The 25,206-nt window shown below is 45.8% G+C and overlaps 1 protein-coding gene and 2 non-coding genes across 6 annotated transcripts in view; 1 reads left to right on the forward strand and 2 right to left on the reverse strand.

The window, feature by feature from the left end:
• PIK3C2B (phosphatidylinositol-4-phosphate 3-kinase catalytic subunit type 2 beta) overlaps positions 1 to 15,320 on the reverse strand; it is a 59,384-nt gene extending 44,064 nt beyond the window's left edge. For all 4 annotated transcript variants that reach the window (XM_036856450.1, XM_036856441.1, XM_036856436.1 and 1 more), the window contains exon 1: positions 14,848 to 15,320. The gene's annotated coding sequence lies outside the window, so the exon portion shown is untranslated. The remainder of the gene's footprint in view (positions 1 to 14,847) is intronic.
• A 5,631-nt stretch (positions 15,321 to 20,951) lies between these two features.
• On the forward strand, positions 20,952 to 21,024 carry TRNAK-UUU. The gene has a single exon. It is a non-coding gene; the product is annotated as a tRNA-Lys (tRNA).
• A 285-nt stretch (positions 21,025 to 21,309) lies between these two features.
• TRNAK-UUU lies at positions 21,310 to 21,382 on the reverse strand. Its single transcript has one exon. It is a non-coding gene; the product is annotated as a tRNA-Lys (tRNA).
• Positions 21,383 to 25,206: the final 3,824 nt, after the last annotated feature.

Here is a 25,206-nt window from a genome sequence, read left to right on the forward strand (position 1 = left end):
CTAACTGCTGCTGCCCTAATTAAACCCGTATTTTCTCCCACTTGGGCTATTATAATAGCCTTCAAACAGTCCTTCCTCCTCCTAATCTTTCCTTCTTTAAAGCTTGCTCCCCAGATCAGTCAGAGGGCTCTTTCTAAAGTGTAAATCTGACCATCTCACTCTCTGCTTAAACCCCTTCAAAGGCTCTCTATTTGATTCCTTTACAAGGCCTTTATCACCAGCCCCCATCTCCCTCTCATCTCCAACCATTCAGAACCACGTATTTGATACCTCTGTGATTTCGTGCAGTATCTTCCGGCTCCAGGGCACGCCCTTCCCAACTGCCAACGCTCTTTGCCTATGTGATTCTAACTGCTCAGACTTTGCTCTGACATCAAGTTCTTCAAGAAGCCTTCTCTGAACCTCCAGATTCAACAATGTGCCCCACGTTCATGCTCCCAATAGCAACCTGTATATACCTCAAATATCATCTTGAAATATTTTATTCAAAGTTAAATGTGTATGAATCTGTCATCTCCCACTGAGATCCTCAAGTTCCAAAATCACCTCATTTCCACTGAGAAAAATGTACTTCAACTGGCATATAAGGGTAGAGCTTTCTGGTGGTAAGAATTTTCAGACATAGAGATGTGTGATCAGGATGCAGGTGGTGTCCTTCCCTGGGGATCCTTCAAAGGTAGGACTGGGTTTCAACTAACAGGACCAGGTTTGGCATCTGTAAATGCAGGTGGGTAGATAGACAAGACCACCACAGAAAGTGCCTTCCAGCCCTGGGATTCTTTGATTCTGACCTATTGATTCCCTTCAGTCACATTTCTCAGAGGACGCCAAAGTTAGCCCTGGGAGGAAAGAGAAGAAAGGCCTGAGGGGGAATTCCCTGGTGGTCCAGTGGTTATGACTCCCCGCTTTCACTGCTGAGGGCCCGGGTTCAATCCCTGATCTAGGAACTAAGATCCCACAAGCCACACGGCACGGCTGAGGGGAAAAAAAAAAAGACCCGAGGGAGATCCAGCAGGCCCAGCTCCTAAGGCTCTTCCCAGACTGGAATTCAAACACGGAAAGCTAAGCCACCCCTCTCTAACCACCGGCCCCCTGGCTCCCGGCCAGGACACCACCAGACTGTCTGTCAGCTGTGCAGAGGGGGCCCAGCCCATCTTGTACCCGGGGCTACACCGGCAGCTGTGCCTTCCAAAAAGTGCAGTGCTCTGCTCGCTCTGATGCTGAGGGATCCATGGTGAGGAGGCAGGACAAGCAGCATCCCCCGCAGGACCAGGAAACCAGGACCGGGAGAGCCGCCCCTAAGGTGGGGTGAAGGTTCAGGGCAGCAGCCAGGCACAGGGGAAATCCAGAGAGGGAAAGAGGGAAGGCAGGAGCAATCAACCCCAACCACCTGCAGCTAAAGGGAGCTGGCTTCTGCTAAGAACTCAGCCCCGAATTTCAGAATTTCATCTTCCAGGAGGGGTGGGGATACACAAAGTATTTTAGGAATCAGAGTCTCATGTTTCTTGCCTCCCCCATTCTCTTCCCCAATTCAGTTCCCTCCCTGCCAGGCTCTGCTGGGTTGACAAATTCTCTATTCCCTGAGTCCTCAAGGGCTACTAGGGATTCTGTAAAAAAGCAAATATCCATATAGGTCCCAGGAAAGAGTTGGGGTGGGCGAGGGCCTGGGTCTTTGCTACTCTGCAGCTCATCCAGGAAGAGAAGACTGGGGCCAGTACCGCTCTGTCGCACAACTCCACGGAGCACCCACACACTGTACTCTACATGAATGACACCCTCTACCACAACAAAGAGAATGGTGCCTGCTGGAGTTGTGCACCTTGGTGGCCCTAGCTGTGTTCTCTTCTAGTATCCATCTCTCAGAAAGTAGATGGAAACCATCTGAAAGACCATTTTCAGCCAGATTCCTTTCACCACCTGCATGCACTAGTTGTTAACATTTCCCCACATTTGAGCACACTTTCTCTTTCTCTGCTTAACATTTTCAAATGTTAAGATGCAAACACTTCACTTCTAAATACTTCAGCCTGAATCTCTACAGAACTAGGACATTCTCCGATGTAAACACAATGCCAGTTAGCATACCAGCTAAATTTAACGTTGACAGTACGTTAAATTGTAATTGTTATTATTTAACAATAGTATTATCCAATATAGGGTCCACATTTGAATGTTTGTAATTATCATCTGGGAAGTTCTTCAAACATACAAATTCCTGGCCCCTCTCCTGGAGGGTTTGATTCAGTGGGGTGAGTCCCTGGACTCTGAACATTTCCAAGCCCCTCAGGCAATTCAGATGTGCGGTAAAGTTTGACACCAAAGAAAGACTAGGGTTTCAGAACTACCAGGAAGGCAGGACGGAACTGGGGAAAGGAACCCCAAAGAGCACCAGGCAGTCAGCTGGTAAAGGAAGAGGGCATGCTTATGGCCAAGCAGGTCGGTGCCAGGGTGTAGGCGGCACCAAACTCAGCCCACACAGCTGCCAACAGATGGCTGGAGGTCAGGCGGGGAGGAAGGGGGTCAGGGCAGAGCCACACAATGGCTCAGAGTCAGAGCATGGAGAGAAAGGAGAGGGCACTCCCTCAAGTGAGCTGGTTCTGTTCCGTGCCTGTGCCAGAGAGGGAGGGGCCCCAGGGTCCAGCGATGACACCAGCCGTGGGTGGAGAGGGCTTCCTGTTGTCTTGCTGGAGGGCACCGTATGAGAACTGCCCTGCTTGGGACAGACTAATGGGTCTCGGTCATCTCCCCAAATCCTGAGCCACAGAGCTGGATTCTAATGGGCATTGAGTACCAGCTACGTGCCAGGTACCATGCTAGACGCAGAAGTATTCAGATGACCATGGCACAATTCCAGGAAGCTTACGGTCTAACAAAGGTGACAGATGTATCATAAATAATTCAATCTCCCCTTTCGGGCACAAAGCAGGGAACCTTGCACATCTTGACCCATCTTCACTGAGCAGGGGAAATGGAGAGCTATCGAGAAAGGTGGTGAAAAATATGGAGGGTCTCAAGCCCCCAGCCTGTTAGTAGTTTTTACTAAGGGAAAATGACTCAGTTCTAGGACTGCCCTAGGAAGAGACCTTCAGTGCCTCCTCTCAGGACAGAATGGTTCAAGGGGTTAAGGACTTAATCCCTTTGGCTCCCAGAGCTTTCTCTTCTGAGAGGACCCTGCCCCTATCTACCCCCAGCACCCACACTTACCCAGACCCCAAATCCCACTGGTTTTGCAGCCAGGTACCCGTCCCCCACCCCTCACTCCACACTCTGCTGCCCAGCTCCACCTCTCCCCTCCCACAGCCCCAGCTCCAACAGGGAAGTCAGCATGCCCTGTGCCAGGAATACGACTCCTCCAGCAGGAAGGTATAACAATAAGTCAAGTAGGTCAGCTCCCTGCCTCAAACAGATGTGCAGCTGATCCCTGCTTCCGTATTGAAAACCTACAGGTTTTATACAGCTCTACAAGCTTCTTTGATGTCAGGCCCATCACTGAGTCACACGCACCAACAGTCTTTCTCTTGTTTAACTATGTTCTCTCTGTGTGGTTCTCACTTAATTCCAAATGTGAGGAAACTGAATATAACTGCTTTCATTTTCTTCCCACTCATACAGCCCCTCTCTAGCCTCCTCTCAGCCAAATTAAAGCAACCCCATGTGGTTCAGTTTTGCTACTGGAACTTACTTTCCATTTCTCTCTTTCCTGGGCCTACCCTGGACTCTCCACCAATTGAAGCCAAAGTGGACACAAGAGTTAATAAAGGGCTCTCTGGGTCCTAAGAGAGCAGAGGGATAGGAGGCTGTGTGACACAGTTACATCAGTCGGGTTTGCATTCAGAGTCCTGAGTCCCCAGTCCCCGGGTCAGAAACCATTTGTGCAGCTGTTCTGTTCACACACACACACACACACACACACACACACACACACACACAAGGAATCCCTGGAGATCACAGCTCCTAGCACACACCCTGTAGATTTGGGATCTGGGTACAAAGAGAGTCAGTGATGGAAGAGGTGAGGCAGCTCGTGGCTCCTCTCAAAACTTTCCTTCCTAGAGCTGGCGATTAAGATGGCAGGGACCGGGACCAGGAGCTGGCAATCAGCTGAATGGAACGTTTGGCAAAAGGGAAAGAAAGGTCTTGGCCAGGAACCATCCCGGGAGCCAGAACAGCCACATCTCCCTTCTGTCCGGTCCACACTTCCTGCTTTTTCCACCCCCTGCCCTCAGCAACCGCAGCCCCAAGACCCAGGCCTCCTAGTTCAGATCGGCCGGGTTTCCTCCAAGGAGCACGGTGGTTAAGAATTACTCTTCCAGTTTCCTCGACCCTCCAGAGAAAGGAGGTGGACTGGATGGTGGAGGAAAAGAGGAGCTCCCAGGATGACCTTCCCTTAATAATCTTGGCCTCCAGTTGAGAGGACTCCTGAGGAAACTTCTTTACGGACAAAGTTCACACCAGCCCACCCACATGAGGAAAACAACCTGACATTTCCAAACAGCAACATCTAGGAAACCTTAGCCTCTCTGAAGGTCCTGTAGGCTCCTGAAGCATAAAGGGAGCCCCTCTGTGAGGAGGATGTAAGAAAGTGGGTGGAGGAGGGCATGGGGACACAGCAGCCCTTCTCGGTGCCACTTGCTTGCTGCAAACCAAGGGCTCCTGCAAGGCTCAGACTGTCGCCTCTGTCACCTCTAGCTGAATCTCCAGTCCAGCTTCCCCAACTCATGCCCTTTGGAATCCAGTTCTCCAGGATTCCTTCACGGGCTGGGAAAACTCGCTAGAGGAGGCCAGCCCATTAAGCAGGATCCAGAAAGCAGGTCACAGCTGCTCCCGTCCAGCCGGGGCACCAAAGCGAGGACCCAAAATGCCAGCAAGGTTCTGCTCTGCCTGGAGGACTCACCAGAGGGGAGAGATGAGAGGCAATGTCCTCCACCTCACGGCTCAGGTCCAGACTCTCTGGGTCCTCACAAGCTAGGTGGGGCTAACCCATCAGAGTCTGCAAGGAGGAAGGAGGCAGCCCTGAGCAGCACTTCAAATTACAGCCCAACCCCATGGCAAGGGGATGGGGGTGTATCTCAGGGTAACTACAGAGGCATCAGACTAACCAGAGTCTACCGAAGAATGCCAGTGAGACCATCCTCCAAAAGAATGACATCTTTGCTGGGGATCAACACTCTGATCTTTAGGGAGTGTCTCCAATTCATTCAATTGTAACAATTCTTTGGTTATTTTCTGGTAGCACCTTTCTTAGACATCTAAAAGGTAATCTCTCTTCTCCATGACAGGGTCCTACCATCTAGTAGAATGAGGCCCACAAACGGTCAGCGACTTTGCCCTGGGTCTCACAGCGGAGCCACGGCAGAGTTGGGAAGGGCCCACAGAACCCATGTGGGGAGGCTACTTGGTGCTGGTCCTCAGAAACAACCCTGGCCCCAGCCTTGCACGCCATCCCACGAGTACACACTTGGCACTGATGTGCCAGAGCCTGGGACGAGAAGGACTGAGGGACTTGGTCCCCAGAACAATTCTACAGGGTAGAGAAGGTGGGGCCAGCAGCCCCAGTGTAGTGGCACTGCCTGTGCCAGGGGGCAAGGACAGGCTGTGTGGGCAGCTGACAGCCACCTGCTTGGCTCGGAAGAGGGTAAAAGGCAGTCGAGCAGAAAAAGACTGAGCCAGTCATCCGTGGGAACCTCGGAGGAGCAAAGACCAGCCGCCACACCGTGCCCAGGGCAAGCTCCTTCCCGCCCTCCTGGTAGGGAGGCTCTGCGCCACTGTCCACAAGCCCTGCCCACTGTCCCTCTGCCACCACAGTCCCTAAACCAGCAATCTTGACATGCAGTCTAATAATAGAGAATATCTGCAATTAGTGCTAACTCCCCAAATCAAGAAAATCCCTGATAGACTGCAGTCACTCCCAGGGACCCAAAGCCACAGTAATCATACAAACTGCACACTTTCCCGCACCCTCCGACTCATTCCCTCATTAGCTCCCTAAGGGTAGGAGAAGAAGCTGGCCTAGACACCACGAGGTGACAGCCTTAGTGCCACTGGCAAAGAAGCCTGAGAAAAGTAGACGGAGAGTTGTTTGTTTGTTTTTTTTTTGAAGCAATGAAGTATTTTTTTTCTTTAAGCTTTTAAGTTCAGACTACAAATCTTATTCTATCTATAAATCTAATAAATTTTTTCCCCACAACTCACACACACACACTGTATTTTATTTTTACAAAAGACAAATAAACTGACACCAAGCATTATAAATGGATGATCACAACAAAAGCAACAATGATTGCAATTACCACACACGAAACACACTCATACTATGACATAATATTGACATTCAGTCCAGTAATCCTCCACTGTAACAGCTCCTTTACTTTGCAGTGAAAATTGATTTGTATATTTTTTGCCTCTGAGTAGACGGAAAGTTGAACAAGAAGAAAAAGGAAAACAGGACCTCTAAGCTCCAGAGGCAGCTCTGGGCCTTCCCTGTCCACATTCCAGCATGCGGGGACAGGCTGGGCCAGTGAGGAGAGCACCGGGGAGGGAAATGCCAGGGAAGGAGACTCCAGACACAAGAGCCCAGGAAGGCCTTTGCCCAAAGGTCACCTGGCTTCTGGACAGCCTCAGGGACAGGTGTTATTTCCTAGGTCAAGGCAGAGTGGAGAAGCCCTGGGGTCCTCACAAACCAGAGTGGGAAAAGAAAGGGGTGTCAGCTCTCAAGTAGCCCCCTTCTTTCAGACCAGAAAAAAACACACACACACAAAAACAAAACACCACCAAACATCTGATACTAATTTACACAGGGGTGTTAGAGGCCAAAGTGTTAGTCCCTCCCAGGGACGTTTGCATTTAAAAAGCAGAGTCTGAGAAGAGGGGTGCTCAACCTAAAGGAATCTGGAAGTGGAAAAGGAAATTTCTAGTGGCACTGGGAGAAATGATCCATTAAAAGGTAGGGGAGGTGGATCTCTGGCATAGGCCTTGCCTGTCCATGGCCTCCCCTGGTCCCAGTTCCTGAGCCCCAGGAATCCCTTGCCCCTCTCCAGGACACAAGTCCCCCCAAGCGCTGCCCACCAGGCAGCTTGTCCCTTTAAGTCACTGACCCTCCCCCCCAATACTTGGCCTTGGCTGCTGTTAGCCTGGCCTCACCCAGTAGCCATGAAGTTCCACTCCACTCTTCCTGGTAGCAGGCCGGAAGGATGTCCTGCTCCGGGTCAGCCAAGGACACTGAACCCTGGGGGAGACCACGGATTCTCTCTTACCAAGGTCAAAGGAGAAACCCCACTCAGGATGCAGGGCCCTAAGAGGGAACTGAGAAATGAGATCCTTTTTGAGATGGCCTCAGTGTCCAGAATCCCCAGACCACAGGGAAAGGGATACTGAGATGGGGGACTGAATGTGCAGGCATAATGGAACTAACCATCCTTAGCTACCTTGCTGAAATACCATTGCAATGTATGTAAACTCCATCACAAAGTCTGTCAAATTAGTACTACACGGATATGTCCACTGTCGTGCCTGGAGTCAGGGTATCCCACTTTGTTTTGGTGAAAAGAAAGAGAAGGTAGGTTGGGGGTGGGGGGGACAGAGAGGGAGGCTAAGTGAATAGGAGCATCACAGAAAGAGAAGGAAGGAAACAGACCTCCCCCACCCACCCCAGCATTTTGTGCCAGGTATTGTCTTGTTTAATCCTCATAACAATCCTTAACTGTGCATATTATTATCCTTATTTTATGAAAACAGAAAAGGAATGAGTAATTTGCCCAAGGTCACACAAGTAGTAAAAGACACTGAGTCAAACTGTTGTAAATCATCCACACTTCAATAAGCAAATAATAAAATAAATAACATTTAAAATTAGAATAAATAAATAAAAGTTAAACTGAATCTTGTTTGAGGCCAAAATTGTTTGAGGTCCTTTTCCCATCCTGCCATGGAGACCCAGGCATACCACATTTTATCAAATGTTCAAGCTGATATTGGTGACTATTCTGGTACACCCCCAAGCTCTCCCCAAACACCAACACACTGTGTCACTGTCTCAAGCCACTGAAAAAAACAAGCTAATAAATAAATAAGCAAGCAAGCAAACAAACCCTAAAAACCAGACCCACAGCTTTGCAGATAAGAGAACCAAGGCCCGCAGGGGAAAAATGACTTGCCTGAAGTCACACAGGTAGTCAGTGGCAGAAGTGGAACGGGAAGCAGGTCTCAGACTCCCACTCAAGTGCTCTTTCCAGACTGAACCACAACCAATCTTGTCCGTTCCCAAAATCCTCCAGGGAAGAAAGTCCCTCAGCCTTTCTGTTCTAACCTCTCTCAAATTGGTCCATTCCTTTCCAAGATTCTGATTACTTTCATTAAGTGAAATAACCTATAGAAAGCACATCTTAAGCACCAAAAAATTATTATTCCTTTCTCTTACCTGACCATTAGAATAGCGTCCTAGCTAGCCTCTCTGTCTCCCCTGCCGACTCCTTGAGGTATCTGCACTCCGGTGCCAGGGAATCCTGCAGCACAACTCTGATCGTGTCATTCTTCCAATGAAATACTTTGTCTCTCCCCTTCCTTATCAGGTACTCAAGACCCCCCACACTGAGTCCCAGCCCAGTCCCCTGCATGCCCCCCAAAACGCTGATGGTTATTAACCATTCTCCAGGGCCCCATGTTTTCCCACAAAACTTCACTCATGCTAGTGCCCTCTACAAACACCTGCTCTTACGTTAGAGCCTTCTTTCATCTCCTAAGACTGAAAGTGACTTTGCTCTCTTTCGGACATCTGTAAAAATTTTAATGCATCCCACTGCATTTATATTGTTTTGTATTACCCCATTGGTGATGAGAATGAAAACAACCTATCCATGTAGGTGCTTTATAGTTACAAAGCACTGTATAGATATAAGCCCATCAATCTGAAGAAAAAAATCACCTCCTATTTATCTTTGTCTTCCTCACGATGCTCAATACAATGTTTTACACATGGCACAGAGCTGTTAAATACTGTGTTCTGAGGGTGGTCTGACCAACCCAGAGAAGAGTTATCACTTCCCCGTTGTAGCATCAGAGATTCTGAAGCTGAATGAGGAAGGCAAAATTGTCATTGGTTTTTCCAGGTCGATACTCCATAGCATTTGTTAGATTCTCAGAATTTAGAGACCTCCAAAATATTAAGCACTCTAGTCCTAGCTTCTATACTTTTATGAAATGCTGCCCAAGATTACACCAACTCTTGGGGCAGCCACAGGACTAGTGACTCATACTGAGCTTATAGAATTAGCGCACTACATAAAGAAACTCATCCGTTCACTTGCATTTTTTGGAGTACAATGTGGTTACCTCAAGGTCAGGGGCCATACTGAACTCAAGCTTGTATCCCTAGGGTTTAGCACAAACCTGCTATTGGAAGATGATAAAATAATTGTGACCACCACCATTTACTGAGCCCTTGCCATGTATCAGGCACTGTTCCAGGTAGTTCGTTTTGTCTGTCCTCTTCACTGCTGTGCACTGAGGAGAGCGTCAGGTTCATCATGTACATTCAATGCATAACGGGTGATGGATGGATGAATAAATGGTAAGATGCAAACTCCTTCAATGCCTCTGGCCAAATTAAACTACTTTCCCTCCACCTCTTTTACCACTCGCTTCACCCTCCATCCCACCCCAACGCCTACTCATTGTTCAGATCTCAGCTAACATTTCATTTCTTCCAGGAAGTCTGACCACCCTAAATGCCCCGCTTACGAGTTCTCAAAGCATCCCATACTACCCCACCCCCTACACCCAGCCTACTCACTTATCTATGTTCCCAACCCAGCAATATGTTCTGGAAGGCTGTGTGTCCTAGTCACTGAAAGCACCTAAAGTCATAAGTAAGCACTCAAAAACCATCTGTTGAATGAACGAATGAGATCTTTTTAAACATTATCTGACAGACTTTCATTACTCTTGTGATCATTTCTTCCACAGACGACTTTCAGAAGAACACGTGCTGCTGTCACCTGGCTCTTGGGGAAGTCCCATCTCATGCAGAACTTGGGCCTCGTTGACATTTTTTCCTCACAGGTCCCTCCAGTGTAGCACAGAAGGAACACGGGTTCTAGAAGTATCCTGACCTACACTCAAACTTTGGCTTTTCTTTCATTAGTTGTACAACCTTAGCCATGTTTCTTAATCTTGGTTTGAATGTAAACCTAAGCTTAACCTCAGTTCTCCCATCTGCAAATGGGGATGAGACAATTCCATTATCATCCATTTCCTCCAAGGATTGGGGGGGCAGTGTGGAATTAAGATAAAATTTGAAAAGCTACGGGTAGACAGACACTCAGTGCTGGTGGCTATTCTTCTTTATCACATGCTCTTGCCTTTCTTGGTAGTTGAACTTTTCCTCAAGTGGCTCCTTTTTGCCTTCCTTGTTGGGACCATATACAACAGCATAATCAAAATTGTACTTCAGAGAATTGCCAAATGTTTGGAACCACTCTTATCTTTCAAAGTCTCTTGTCAGGGAACTGTATCCATCTTTTCTCTTAGTAGAAAGAAAGGAAGGAAGGAAGGAAGGAAGGAAGGAAGGAAGGAAGGAAGGAAGGAAGGAAGGAAGGGAGGGAGAGAGAGAGAGAGAGAGAGAGAGAGAGAGAGAGAGAGAGAGAGAGAAAAAGAGAAAGAAAGAAAGAAAGAAAGAAAGAAAGAAAGAAAGAAGGAAAAAGAGAGAGAGGGAGGGACGAAGGAAGGAAGGAAGAAATCTGCCTTCTTGAATTCTAAAGTGAAAATCTGACATCCTGGTTATAATATTTTGGGGAAAATATAGTTGCCTTCTCCTAGGTTCCCATAATATCCAATTTGCAAAAAATCTCTCCATCTTGGGTCAGAATTAAATGCGCTGTAATAGTGCTCCCAGTACTTTAACTTCTTTTACCCTTTGGCAGACACAACAGCATGGCAAGTCAGGAATGTGACAGACACTCTGCTTTCAGAAAAGTGGGGCTCTCAGAGATGTCTCAACAGTGGCAGGGCTCCATCATTATTCCTATCTGGGTTCTAGGTTAATTTGAACCTGAGACGGGAAGAGCTCGTATCTATTTCTTCGCCCTAGCAAGGCAAACTGTACTATTTCCTCAAAATGGAATCTCCTTGGCTCTCTCTTCTTTTCCCCTCACTCTGTGCCTTCTGGTTTGCTGTCAAGGGTACCAAGTAGACTAAGATAGAAAGAGAGAAAAAACTTGGCAGGAGAGGTTGCCTCCATGCAAGCTTATTCCTGGTGGGCCTGGGGAACATGTGTGAACAGCTCTCATGCCTGGCATCCACCTCCACTGTGGGGAGGATACAGAAAGAGAAGCTAACCCGTAAGACAGGATCCATGGGGCAGAGACTTAGAAGGAAGCACAAAGCATGGTGGGAAGAACTACCAAGGAGAAAAGAAACCACTGCCCAGGAGATTAGTCTCGCAGTGACTAGGGATGGCTAGGGTTAAGAGAGAAAGGTCCAGGAGGAAGGGAGTTGAACAATGTTTTCGAGAAAGAAGAGTGGCAGGTGTGAAAGTTAAGGAGGAAGGAAAAGAGTTTCCAAAGAGGCAAATGATTTTTGGCTTCTCTCTGAAACACTATGAAGCCTCTGCTAGGTAAGACTACACCTACTACGGGAAGTTCTCAAGAAGAGGAAGGATGAATTGCTAAAGATCCCTTGTCACAGATTCTGTATTCTGCCTTAGGGCTACTGGGAGTCCCTCTCCTCTTCCTTCTCCATACCTCAAGAGCCTCTGCCCCAACACGGGTGTCCAGTGTCCTTAATCTCTAACAAAGTGGAGATTTGAGGACAGTGAATTCCATCACCATGAGAGAAGAGAATTTCCCTACAATGATGGGGTCAACTGATAGGCCACTGATAGGTACATTCTGAAGTGCCAAAGGATAGGTCCTTTCATTAGTAGTAAAGTGATCTGTGGGGCAAGTTCCAGCATTGTTAGTAATCATGTGACCTTGGGAGAGTCATTTCTTTGCAGGAAAATGACTTTCCAATTCTAAAGCTATATGTGACCATAGGAAATGCAAGAATTAAGAAGGTACTATGCTGGACTAGAGCGGGGTGGAGGAAATTTGTCCTCCAGGAACTCTGTCCTTGAGAAGTTTGTTATCTAAGGTATGTCCCAGTCTGGTGCCATTTCACAAGCATTCAAATCAAGGAATCCAGTATGAATGAATTCTGTAACTCTGCTTCCACTTTTTGTTCTCCCAAGACCCAATATCTCCCTGAGAGTGGCACCCAGGTTATGAGCACAGGGTCTGGAATCAGGGCTTTGAATCTCTTCTCTGTCATTTACTAGCTGGCTGACATCAGTAAGTGTCAGCTATTATATTATTTGCCAACTCAGTACTACCCTGTCTATAGACAGTAGCCAGCCTTTGGGGGTGTATGTCTCCCCCTGATTTCCTACAAATATCATTAAGCAGATTTCCCTTCTCTCCCAGTTCCCATTCTACCAACCTTTTAAAGAGAAATACCCAAAGAATAGTTACCTTGGCATTGTCACATTACTCTTCCCTTAGTCAGAAAAGAAAGGTTCCGGAACATTCTCTATTTCATATCCCTTTCCTCCCACCCCTCCCCCCATCACCACCAACTTTCCCTCCCTCATTACTGAGACTAAACTCAGGATGAATAACCTACATTTGTATAGTACTCTGCAGTTTTCAGAGTGCTTTTGCATACATGATTTTATTCAGTTCATGGTAAGCAGTGTATTTCATCCTTAAAACAATCCTATGAGCCAAGGGTATTTTTTTCACCATTTTACAGATATGCAAACTGAGTCTTACGTTCACAAGTTGTCCATGCTCACACAGCTAGGAAGCCAGGCCTCCTGACGCTGAACCCACCCACTATTTTCTCTACTACTCCGCATTATCACGTCCAAGTTCACATCCTGGGAGAATGAGGAGCCTGAAGTTTATGGCCAGTTACAAACCCCCAAAGGGAACAGAGATCCCTCATTTTTATTCCTGCTGGCTAGCAGTGCTGTCCAGGCTGAATGACCATACACATGAGATGCCTGCAAAGGGCCAGGCCTAGGTGGGGTGGGGAAACCACAGAGAGGAGACCAAAGGTCCACAAGGGTGTGGGGTATCTGCTAGAGCACCACTACATCATGGCCAAGGACGCAGGTATTCCAGGACAATCCCAAAGGAGAACCCCAGGGAAAAGCCTGAGGACCCAGATAAACTGAACCTTCCTCACCCCAGCACACCCCGTGGGCCTCCCTCACCAATGCTTCCAGGGAGCGGGAAATGGACAAGCTCCCTTCTGGCCAGGGCTGAGAGTTTGATCAGATTCAGACACACACACCCATGCACACTCAGCAGTAAATTCAGAGCCATGGAAATCAAACCTTGGCTCACCCAAAGGCCAAAGGAGAAGCAGCCACAGCTTCAGTCCAGGGTTCCGGCTCAGAGCCACCATCTCCTCAGACGCTGGCGGCCAGGCAGAGCTATAAACTGTGCCTCGACTTAATTTTTCCATGGACACAACCCCAGATGGGACCTCCAGGCTCTGAAGAAGCTTCAATTCTGAAGCATCATAACCTCTCTGTTCTGGGATCCAAAGCTAGAAGTGGGGAGGGAGGAGTATTTGGGGATCAGGTTTGCCACGCCCTGGACCATTTCTCTTCCAATATCTTTCCAAGGCCTAGTGCAGCAATACAGTAAGTTTTCATTCAGCGACAGACACAGCGTTGGAATTCAGTGCAAATGACTTACATCTGCTTGGCCACAACCCAGACAGTCAGGTAGTTTAGAGAGAGAAGGAGGGGCATGTTGGCCCACTTCTGGGATCCTGGGTAATTGTGTGCTAAGGAATCTGGGCCATGCTGGGTCCAGCCTGCACAGGGTACAAAATTCTCCAACAGAATTGAGAAAAAACATCAGGGCAGCCGAGACAATAGAGATTCCACCCCAGGCCCGACTGGTGGGACTGGGGCAGGGAAGCCACAAAGACCCCACAAGGGGCTGGAGACGGAGAGAAAGAAGGTTGGCGTGAAGGAGCACGAGCAATGGCAGATTCTTCACACACACCCCTCAGCCAACTAGGGTGTGTGCACTAACCTCATACATTTGGTAACCTCTTCCCACAAACCAGGAACCTGCCAAGCCCCTGGGCTTCCCACCCCACCCCACCCCAGCTTGGCAGCCTCCCTTGGGCTTCCTGCTGCTGCGACTGCTCCCCAACATCAAAGCCACCCATGTCGGAGCTGAAAATGAGAGACAAGTACAGACCAGGAGAGCAGCGCCTCCCCCAAGGCTCCGGAACTCAGGCCTGAGGGCCCCTCTCCCTCTCCCAAGCTTTCTCCTTTTGCTGCAGTATCCTTATAAGGGAGAAGCTAATTCTACTATCCATCTGGCTAAAAAAATGTATATATTTCCCAGGCTAGATGCTGACTTTCCACCCACCCTAAGAGAAAGCACCCCACCAACACCCTCACTCCAGGGCAGGTTTTGCTTTTTATTTCTCATCTTAAACAAACAAACAAATACCAAAACCACTGGCTGGTTCAGGTCGCCTTGCAGCAGCTGGGAGCCAGGAAGTGTGTTTAGAAGAAAAGGGGTGGGGAAGAGTGTGCCCGGGGTCCGAGACGCCCCGAAACCTCTGGAGCGGGCAGGCAGTGGGGGCTGGCAACCTGCTCGGCGCCGGGACTGGAGCTCCGTTCTCACCGCGTCTGCGTCCCGCCACCGGGAACCTTCGGTTCGTTCCATTGTTGCCCCTCGGCTGTTGCCATGTTGGAGGGAGAGCCCCTGACCTCCGCTCGCTCCACTCTGCGGGAAATCTGCAGACCCCGGGCCGGTGCTCCCGGCTGGGTGCCCGTCTTACCTGTGCTCACTGCGAGTTTCCTGCAAAACCTGATGTGTCGTGTGCTCGGCGACCAGGGCTGCTGGCTCCACGGCTCCGGGCGGCTCCGGCACCCACGCGAGGCGGCCGCGCACCGCCTCCTCCCGGGCCGCTCCCCCTCCGAGCTGCACGCGGCGGGCGCCGACCCCAGGGTTCCCGGGGCAGCGAAGAGGCAGGAGAGGGCGCGAGGACCAGCTCGCAGCGCGGGGGCGGGGCGGGGGGGTCCTCTAGGCCGAGAGCGTGAGCGAGCCCGCAGAGTCAGGCAACCCCAGGTGAGACAATAGCGGGAGTAGCGGGCGAGAGGGGAGAAGCCATCTCCCGGAGACCTGGCGCACTGCACGGCGACGTGAGGCTCGGCCAGACCCAGCCCGGACAGGCAGCCGCCAGCCGCGGCTCCAGCCCGCGGCGCCCACTGCGCCGCGAGCGGGAGGATGGGGCGGGTCCTGGAACCCTGACCTCCCTCCCCTCTCCTCTCCTCTCCTCTCCTCTCCTCCTCTCCCTCCCTCCCTCCCCTCCCTCCTTCCCTCCCTCCCCTCCCAGTGCGTGGGGGAAGAGAAAAGCGCTGGCGTCAAGTTGTGCTTCGGGAATCCAAGAGCCAAGATTTCCACTTCCCACTTGCGTGAGGGTTTTTGCAGATGGTCGTTACTTTTCCCTGCTGGGACCCCTTTGCTCTGTGTCAGATGAATGCCAAATCATTCTACTGGAAATGACAGAGTTTTGAGGTCCAGTTATCGGTTTGCGGAATTTCCCCCCATCATTAAGATAGAGATCCGGAAGGAGCCCCTACCTTGAGGATGGAGGTGGCGGTGGGGGGAAGCTGTCTCGGCGCTTTGCACATTCAGACTCATTAGTTTTTCTACTCGCCCTAGTGGGTTGTCTGACCCGAGCCCCAGAAAATAGCATTGTACAACCTGAGGGGGGAGCGGTGGTAGTAGGTCCTCCAACCCAACTATCGCAGGGGAAAAAAATCTTTCATAGTGTGTTATATTTAAAATTTTGACTCAGTACCTTTGTTTGAGCAGTGGTCTCTAGAAGAATTTTCCTAAGGGCTCCACCCAAAGAAACAAATAGTTGGCCAGATCCTCATTTGCATTTGGTTTGCATAATAACTATGATCTCTGATCTCAAAGTACATTTTCCTCAAAACTTGAATCTTGTTCTCCCCCAGGGCCCTCCTTCTTTCTTTCTTGCCAGACGATGATCAACACCTGGTTCTCAGCCTCCCTCCCCTGCAGTCCCCTTCAGGTATCTAAGGCTCAAGACTCCCAGCCTCTGATCAGATACCCAGGACTCTGCAGCCAGGGTTCCCAGGGAAACATCGGCAAACCTGCCCCTTCTGCAGCTTCTCTGCAAAGCTGCCCCTAGTAGCTTTTAAATATTTGTTAAAAGCTACTCTTCCAGCCTGTTTTGGGTTCACTGGAGTTTTGTGGGGGTTTTTTTTTTAAGGGTGTCGGAAAGGCCCTTTTAAAAATATCAGGGGCCTTTTAAAATTTCCTCACTAATATGAGACTTCAACAAACCCAACACAAGTCTTAGATTCATAGACTTATAGAATTGGAAGAGACTCCAGAGCTCAAAGGAGGATAAATATTTGCTGGGAAGGGAATTTGAATAACCAGAGGAAGCCCTACGTAGGGGAAGAAAGCAATATAAAAAAGTGAGTTCATGATTCAGAAGGATCTCTTGGGATATTGTTCTGTTCTCATATAAGGTGAAATCTGGGCAAATGCAAAGGACCCTTAATTGCAGGCAACCTTGAATGAGACAATGGGAGGAGAAGCTCATGAAAGGAGATGTGACAGAGGCTTGTGTTTCTTTTCTACCCACTGTGCCGGGACCTTGGGTAGTCCAATTCGCCCTCTGAGCATCAATAGTTCCATCAGCTTCGCTTACCACTCAGGGCTGTTGTGAAGATCAAAGGAGAGAATGTAATGGACCATTTTGATGACCGCAGGCAGCATGCTCTGCATGTATCATGATGTCTACATGATGCTATTCATGATCCTCAAGAGCCACAGGGGATAAAAACATGCATTCATTCACTCACTCATTCACTGCTTGATCACAACACAAATATTTGTGACAGCTTACTGTGTGCCTGTCATCAGGCTAAGCTCAGAAGCCTGAGAGAACAGAGTAGCACAGGGCCACCAATGCTCCAAATTTGCTGGAGTGAAGAGTCTTCAGGGAAGAGATAACAGGAAACAGGCCTGCCTGGGTCACTGGGGGATCATATTAAAGGCTTTATAAAGCATTTTGGTAGGGAGAAAATTTTGTGTTATAAGAGCAACCAGGGCATATCAAAAAGTTTAGGTTTGTCCTGTAGGTGACAGAGAACCCAGGGTGTAGACTGGGAGTGATGTGATCAGTGACGTGCATATTACACAGGAGGACTTGGAAGACACTGCATGTCTTTCTTCCCTTTGCCCCTGTAGATCCACTCTTGGCCTTCTGGCTTCCTAGAAGGGGTGGGCCAGTGGGGAGCCACCGCAGGAGAGTGGGAGGAGGGAGGTCAAAGAGGTCTGGATATTTCTTCCTCAGGATCCTTCTCTTTGGGTTCACTGTGGGCTGGCTGCCACCCTCAACCAAAGATCACAGCTTCCCTCCAGGTGCTTCCCCCTCCCTCTCAGCCCCTCTCCCTCCCTCTTCCTTTTCCTCTTCTCTCTTAATTTACATAATCACTCACTCCCTTCCTTTGACTTTCAAGCCAGGGAGTGGAAACTCCTTTTCCTGCTGATCCCTGGGTACTGCACACTGTTCCTTGTGGTTGTCCTATACCCTGCCAGCCCTTTGTAAATTGTTTCGTCAAAGTGGAGTATGCCATTGGCATCCTGCTAGGTTAGGCGTACTGGCTTGGAGCTCAACAAGGAGGCCATGTCTACATTCAGAGTGCAAGATCAGAGAATCTCAAAGCTGGGGCAGGGGGTGTGAAAAGGAAAGGACAGATACAAGAGAGAGTCAGGAAGTCAAAATCAATAATATTTGATAATGTATTGAATGTAGGGATCATCAGAGAGGGGGAGGAATGTAGAATTACTCCCCACTTGATGCCTTAGGAATTGGTGGTAGGTGGTGCCATTTACTACGTGAGGGACTGTAGTAAGACAGGTCCCAGGTGTTGGGGGAGCAACCATGACTTTAATTTTGGACATGTTGGATTTGCAGTGTCTCTGGAATGTTTAGGTGGAGATGTCTAGCTGACTTTGGATTTATGAAACTAAATTGAAAGTAGAGGTGTGGACAAGTGATATCAATTTTGGACTCTTCAGTTCATAGATGATCAACAAAGTTATGGGCATATATGAGATCATCCAGGTGGGCATATACAGGAAGGAATAGGCCTGCAAAAGAGATCATCGAGAAGAAATAGCCAGGTTGATAGCAGGAAGAAATGAGACCCCAGAGTGTCAGAAAGTAGGATAGGAGAAAGTGTCAGGAAAGAGGGATGGGGACACAAGTGCAGCAGAGACATCCAGGAGGGCAGGGCTGAAAATGCCCTGTGGAATGACAAGGAAGTCAGTGTCTGGGCTCTAGGTGCTGTGGGAGATTCTTGAGTTGCTAGCCTTGCTGTGTTCTCAGAGAGGAGGGTAGTGGGAGAGAGCTTGGAGAGCCCACCAGAAACCCAGGCTGCTCTCAGTTTGGAGTTATTAGGCCAAAAACACAAAAGGAGACTTTTCAGAACAACTTCTCTGTACCACGCATCTTCCCAGTACCTTGTAATGGTCTCAAACTTCAAAGACTGTATACAGTGATGGTGAACTACTGGGTCTCTGAGTAGGCAGTTACATTAGGCATTGGTTTGGGGACCCCTTTCTTCCTCCCTTTCCCAGCTCTGATACAGAGGTGATGGCGATTTCCAAAGACCGATGAGTCTGATGAGTAGGAGGACAAAGAGCGTCGCTTTAAAAATTAGTGGGAGAAATTTAGCTTGCGGCGGGGCGGGGTTGGGGGGTGGGGTTCCGCAAATATAGAATCTGTGAGTTTAGACTGCCCTCTGGTGGGAGAATTAAGTTCAATAGTCAATGTGAATGAGAAGCTTGATGAAGCACTCCAGGAAGATTTCATGCTTTTAAAAAGGAACAAGATAGCACTACTTGGTGGCGTTTTGTAATGCAACATAGCAAAAGCAGATTCAGTTCATGCTACCTCAGGTGTGACTTTACAATGTTAACAAGTCAAATTTCAATTAGACTTTCAAACTTTGCCGTTGCCTATATGATAAAATTATTCTCCTTCGCCTGAAATAAACCCCGTCAGCTGTCTCTAACCCCTCTCTTCCTCTCTACCTCCCTCCATTCCAGCCAGATTAATTTATTCACCATTCCCTAAACACAATTTTCATTCCTCATTTTCCTTCCAGACTTATTGTTTTCCTTCCCACTGTGCCTAGCTCACTGCTGTGGAAATAGGTACTCAATAAGCAATTCATGAGTTAATCTCAGTGTATTTAAACAACTGGTTTATTATCCTGGAGGAAAGGGAATATGATGTAACAAAGCCATTGGGCAGGAAAAAAAACAACAACTTTATTTCTGCCCCTTTAGGACACTGGACAGACACCATTTCCCTTTCTTAAAAAAAAGTTAGGTATAATACATTTCCACATCTCATTCAAACAAACGGAGCAAAAAGTTTTCCTGTATCTAACACATGAGTGCTCAAGAAATGTCTGAATAGATAAATGTCTGCCTGGCTCATTACAATTTCCTCTGCATACCTCTGACAGTTACTTGTTGAAACTCAACTCCGATCCTGAAAACTTAGGGACCCCTGTCCTCATTTTATACCTACTGCCTTTCTGTCCATTCTCATCTCCTGCCACTTCCTGTACTTGAATTCTTATTACTGCATTTATTACTTTGTTAAAGTTAATTGCTTAAATGTCTGCCTTCTTTCTTAGACTGTGAACAGGATCCGTGTCCTATATATCTCTGACTCTGGAGCCAGCACAGAACCTAAGCCATAATAGATGATCAATAAATGTTTGTTCAATTAAATTGTTCTTTCCTGTTGCATTTTGAGTCTATTCCTTCTAATCTTATTGACAGTGGGAAAAGTAACAGAGTAGTAAAATTTTAGATTTAGAAGGTATCTTACAGGTCATCTAATCAATTTCCCTCATTTTATAGATGTGGAAACCCAGGCCTGTTTAGGATCACACAGTTTGTTAGTCTTTGTTCTAAAAGAATCAGACAATTGTAGGAAACAAACTCCTACAACTGAGGCTGGGCAATTTTGTTCATTGTGTTCAGAAGCCTCAAGTTCCCAGAAACAAAAATGAATTCCCTTATCAGTCTTGAAATTTCATAATCCTGTGTTCCACACCCTATGCGTCAGGGTTGATGAAGTTGATTTTAGGAAAAACTAGGCTGATCTGGAGATTTTTATTCTTAATACTCCATGTTGCTTCCACTGGTACACACTTATACTGCTTTAGAAGGATTCACCTTGTGAATCTGACTTGAAAACTGCAACTTGCCGGGAAGAGGGAGAAAGGCAAAAATTGAATCAAAATCTAAATTAAAGGTCTAAACTCTCTTTCTCTCAATCTAAATTCAGACCCACCTTTCCAGTCACTTCTGTTTTCCTATATTAGCTCCTCTATTCATGAATCAAATGTATCTTTCCTTCTTTTGTGCTAAGGAATGCTTATTTAACAGCTACATCATCTAGTGAAGGGAAATATATTGTTCATTAACAATATGGGAAAAATACTGTAATCTGGTTCAGTAGAATATAACTAAAATTAAGAAGTCCTAACAGGGAAGTAATATATGGCAGACAGAAGAATTGTAATAAAAAAAGGTTGTAGCTGTCTGAATTTTTAATGTTCATCTTGGTCGCCCATCTCTGTCATTTAGTACCGCTTGGTTTTAGAGAGCTTAGTAAATATTGGAAATTTAAGAAACACGAACTATGAAAGAACTTGAAGAAAACATGTATTAAGTAAATGGAGAAAAATATAGAAAAGTGAATGTTTTTCTTCATCTTGCTGAAAAAAACACTTTAATACTAATTAAAACCTAAATTTAATCTATGTGAGAAGCAATTTATTAGAATACTATCAAACAAGAGAAAAAGGAGTTGCCCGGATAGCTCAGTCGGTAGAGCATCAGACTTTTAATCTGAGGGTCCAGGGTTCAAGTCCCTGTTCGGGCGTTTCCTTGTTTTCTTGTCCCTTTCTTAGCTTACTACATATACGAAAATCTCAGTGCCACAGCGTACTTCTACCTTAAATCGAATCAATTTCATTTTTCATTGATTTCAGAGTATACTAAATAAACATTCTCAGAGAAGAAAAAGAAGCGACTACCCAAATCACTCAATTTCTGGGCGAGTATGGAGGTTTTGCATGGTAGTTTCCCAGCGGGAAGGAATTTTTTTTCCTTCAGGTTTCTAGTACTTGAGAAAAAAAAAAAAACCGAAAAGATCTGTGATTTTGAGCGCCCGAACAGGGACTTGAACCCTGGACCCTCAGATTAAAAGTCTGATGCTCTACCGACTGAGCTATCCGGGCTCTCGCGAGGAATTGTTTATGCTACAGTGTTTTACTTAAGAAGGAGGAACCTTGTGTCATCGCTTCCTTCCGCCGGCATTTTGTGAAACTGTTTTAAACCCAATAAAGCTCTGGATTCATACTCCAAGAAAAACAAGAAGACGTAAATCATGCACCTTTCAACAGCCTTACCAGTTAACTCAAAATTGCGAGACACTTATGTGCCCAATAACCATTATTAGACTTCTTTGATTTGTAACCTCTCTAACAGGTCCAGGATTAACAGAACGGCGAGGTATGTTGTCACTTTTGAAGAGTTGTAGTGACACCAGATCTGCTATGCTATTGCTAATAGGGTGGATATCAGTTCTAAAACCTACCCGACAATAACAACAAAAAATGAATCTCTCTAAGAGAGAATACAGATGTGCTGTTCTGAAGCTATTGGATTGAACTGTGTAGTATAAAGTGGGAGAAAGGACCCTGCAGAGGGATAGTGGGATTGTCCTGTAGGTCCCTTAATAGAGTCCAAGTAATTTTACATGACGCAAACCCTGGAGTAGGTCACCCCCAATGGCCTTGAGGGCAGAAATCCTACTAAACCAGAGCGGAAAGCTGAACATGCCAGCAGAAAGACATTTTATTGATCTTGGCATTGGAGGCTCTTCTGTTCCACAGCCACCAGTAATCTGAGCACTGCCCTTTGCTATAGGGTTGGCGCGGAGAATTACCCTCGGTGGGGTTTAGAGTGAGACATTAAAGTGTTTTCGTTAGCTGATGTTGCTTTGCCTTAATGCCATCTGCTTAACTCCAACTGCTTTAGAAGTGATTGCTCTGGTCCAGCAATTCCACTCATAGGAATTTGTGCTAAAGAAATAATCAGGGATGTGCAAAAAGACCTGATTACAAGCGAGAACGTCAAAGCATTTTAATTGGAAAAAAAATTGTAAATGACATAAATGGCTATATAAATTATGGTACAGCCTTAATAAGGAATGATATGCAGCCCTTAATAATCATATATAAAAGAACACAACTTGGGAATAATTGTAAAATATTGTTAAGTTAGGAAATATTTCAAATAAAAAAATTTAAATTAAATTAAAAATTTAAATTTAAACTTAAGGATATATTGTACAGCACAGGAAATTATAGCCATTATTTTGTAATAACTTTTAACAGAGTATAATCTCTAAAAACACTGAATCACTATGTTGTTCACCTGAAACTAATATAATATTGTATATCAACTATACTTCAATTTTAAAAATTTTAAAGTGTGCACATATGTACACTGAAAAACTGAAAGGATAAATGCACTACGTAAAGCCTGGGTTCTGAAGTTACGTGCCCCTTTTTGAATCCTTATTACCACTCTGTGATCTTGAGTAAGATATTTCTCTGTCTCAGGACAATAAAATGATTGCAAGAATGAAATAAGATAGTTTACATAAATTGCTTAGAATAGTGTCTGACATGTAATAAGCATTCATGAAGTTACATAAAGAGTTAATAGCAAAGATATAACAAGATCAGACTCCATGGATTCTGTTCTATCATTCTCTGACACTACCCAACCTTCAACAATTTCTTAACATATTTAAAAAAATTAATTTTTATTGAGGTAAAATTGACATCTAACATTATGTTTCAGGTGCACAACCTAAAGATTTGATATTTGTATATATTGCAAAATGATCACCATAATAAGTCTAGTTAACATCTGTCACCATACAGTTACAAAAATTTTTTTTCTTGTAATAGAACTTTCAAGATCTACTCCCTTAGCAATACAAATATGTAGGACAGAATTGTTAACTATAGTCATACTGTCTATAAGGCTTAACACATATTTGTTCTTTTATTGAAGTATACTTGATTTACAATATTGTGTTAGTTTTTGGTATACAGCAAAGTAATTCAGATATATATACACACACACACATACTTTTTCATATACTTTTCCATTATGGTTTATTACAGGATATTGAATATCCCAGTGCTATACACTAGGATCTTGCTGTTTATCTATTTTACATATAGTAGTTGGTATCTGCTAAACCCAAACTCTTAATTTATCCCTCCGATCTCCTTCCCCTTTGGTAACCATAAGTTTGTTTTCTATGTCTGTGAGTCTGTTTCTGTTTTGTAAATAAGTTCATTCTATCATATTTTAGATTCTGCATATAAATGAGATCATGTAGTTGTCTTTCTCTTTCTGACTTACTTCACTTAGTATGATAATCTCTAGGTCCATCCATGTTGCTGCAAATGGAATTATTTCATTCTTTTTATGGCTGAGTAGTATCCATTGTATATATTTACCACATCTTCTCTATCCATTCATCTCTCGATGGACATTTAGGTTGCTTCCATGTCTTGACTACCGTAAATAGTGCTGCTATGAACATTGGGGTGCATGTATCTTTTTGAATTATAGTTTTCTCTGGATATATGCCCAGGAGTGGGATTGCTGGATCATATGGCAACTCTATTTTTAGTTTTTTAAGGAACTGCCGTACTGTTTTCCATAGTGGCTGCACCAATTTACATTCCCACTAACAATGTAGGAGGGTTCCCTTTTCTCCACACCCTCTTCAGCATTTATTTGTAGAATGGTGTGAGGTGATACCTCATTGTAGTTTTGATTTGCATTTCTCTAATAATTAGCAAAGCTGAGCAGCTTTTCATGGCCTATTGGCCATCTGTATGTCTTCTTTGGAGAAATGTCTATTTAGGTCTTCTGCCCATTTTTTAAAATAATTAATTAATTAATTAAATTTATTTATTTATGTCTGCACTGGGTCTTCGTTGTGGTGTGTGGGCTTTCTGCGTGGGCTTCTTTTGTTGCAGAGCACGGGCTCTAGGCACGTGGGCTTCAGTAGTTGTGGCACACGGGCTCAGTAGTTGTGGCTTGCAGGCTCTAGAGCGCAGGCTCAGTAGTCATGGTGCACGGGCTTAGTTGCTCCGCGGCATGTGGGATCTTCCCGGACCAGGGCTCGAATCTGTGTTCCCTGAATTGGCAGGTGGATTCTTAACCACTGTGCCACCAGGGAAGCCCCTTCTGCCTATTTTTTGATTGGGTTTTTTTTTTTTGTTATTGAGTTGTGTGGACTGTTTGTATATTTTGGAAATTAATCCCTTGTCAGCCTCATCATTTGCAAATATTTTCTCCTAGTCCGTAGGCTGTCTTTTCATTTTTGTTCATGGTTTCCCTTGCTGTGCAAAAGCTTGTAAGTTTGATTAGGTCCCATTTGTTAATTTTTGCTTTTATTTCTATTGCCTTGGGAGACTGACCTAAGAAAACGTTGCTACGATTTAAGGCTTAACATATATTTGACTGGAGTGGAGGGAGATGTAGAGAATTTGGAAAGCTGACAATATTGAGTTATTAATAATTTGAGCAAAAGAATAACTTTATCCCCTAAGCAATGGGGAACTATTAAAATTTTGACTCATTAATGTCCGAATTTCTCACTCAAAGGAACACACATTAGATTTGTTCCATTCATGTTACATTAAAAACAATAACAAGGACTACCATATTAAGTATTCTCTGTACGAATCAAATGACCAGAGCTAATCATCCACATAGGGCTAATGGTAGAATGGTTTCTAAAAGTGGCTGTGTGTAGATGGGATGTTGAGTCATCAAATTAAGAATATTAGCTTGACCTTTCTTTGCTCAAAACCCTTTGATTCTTCCCTGCTACTTATTGAATAACACATGGAACTTTTTATAGCAGCATTCAAAATCCAAAATCCAGCCTGCAAATCCATCCCATGCCAGTGCCATTTAATAGAAATATAATGCAAACCACATATGCAATTTAAAATTTTCTAGT

This window comes from Balaenoptera musculus, chromosome 1, assembly GCF_009873245.2.
Source record: "Balaenoptera musculus isolate JJ_BM4_2016_0621 chromosome 1, mBalMus1.pri.v3, whole genome shotgun sequence".
NCBI lineage: Eukaryota > Metazoa > Chordata > Mammalia > Artiodactyla > Balaenopteridae > Balaenoptera > Balaenoptera musculus.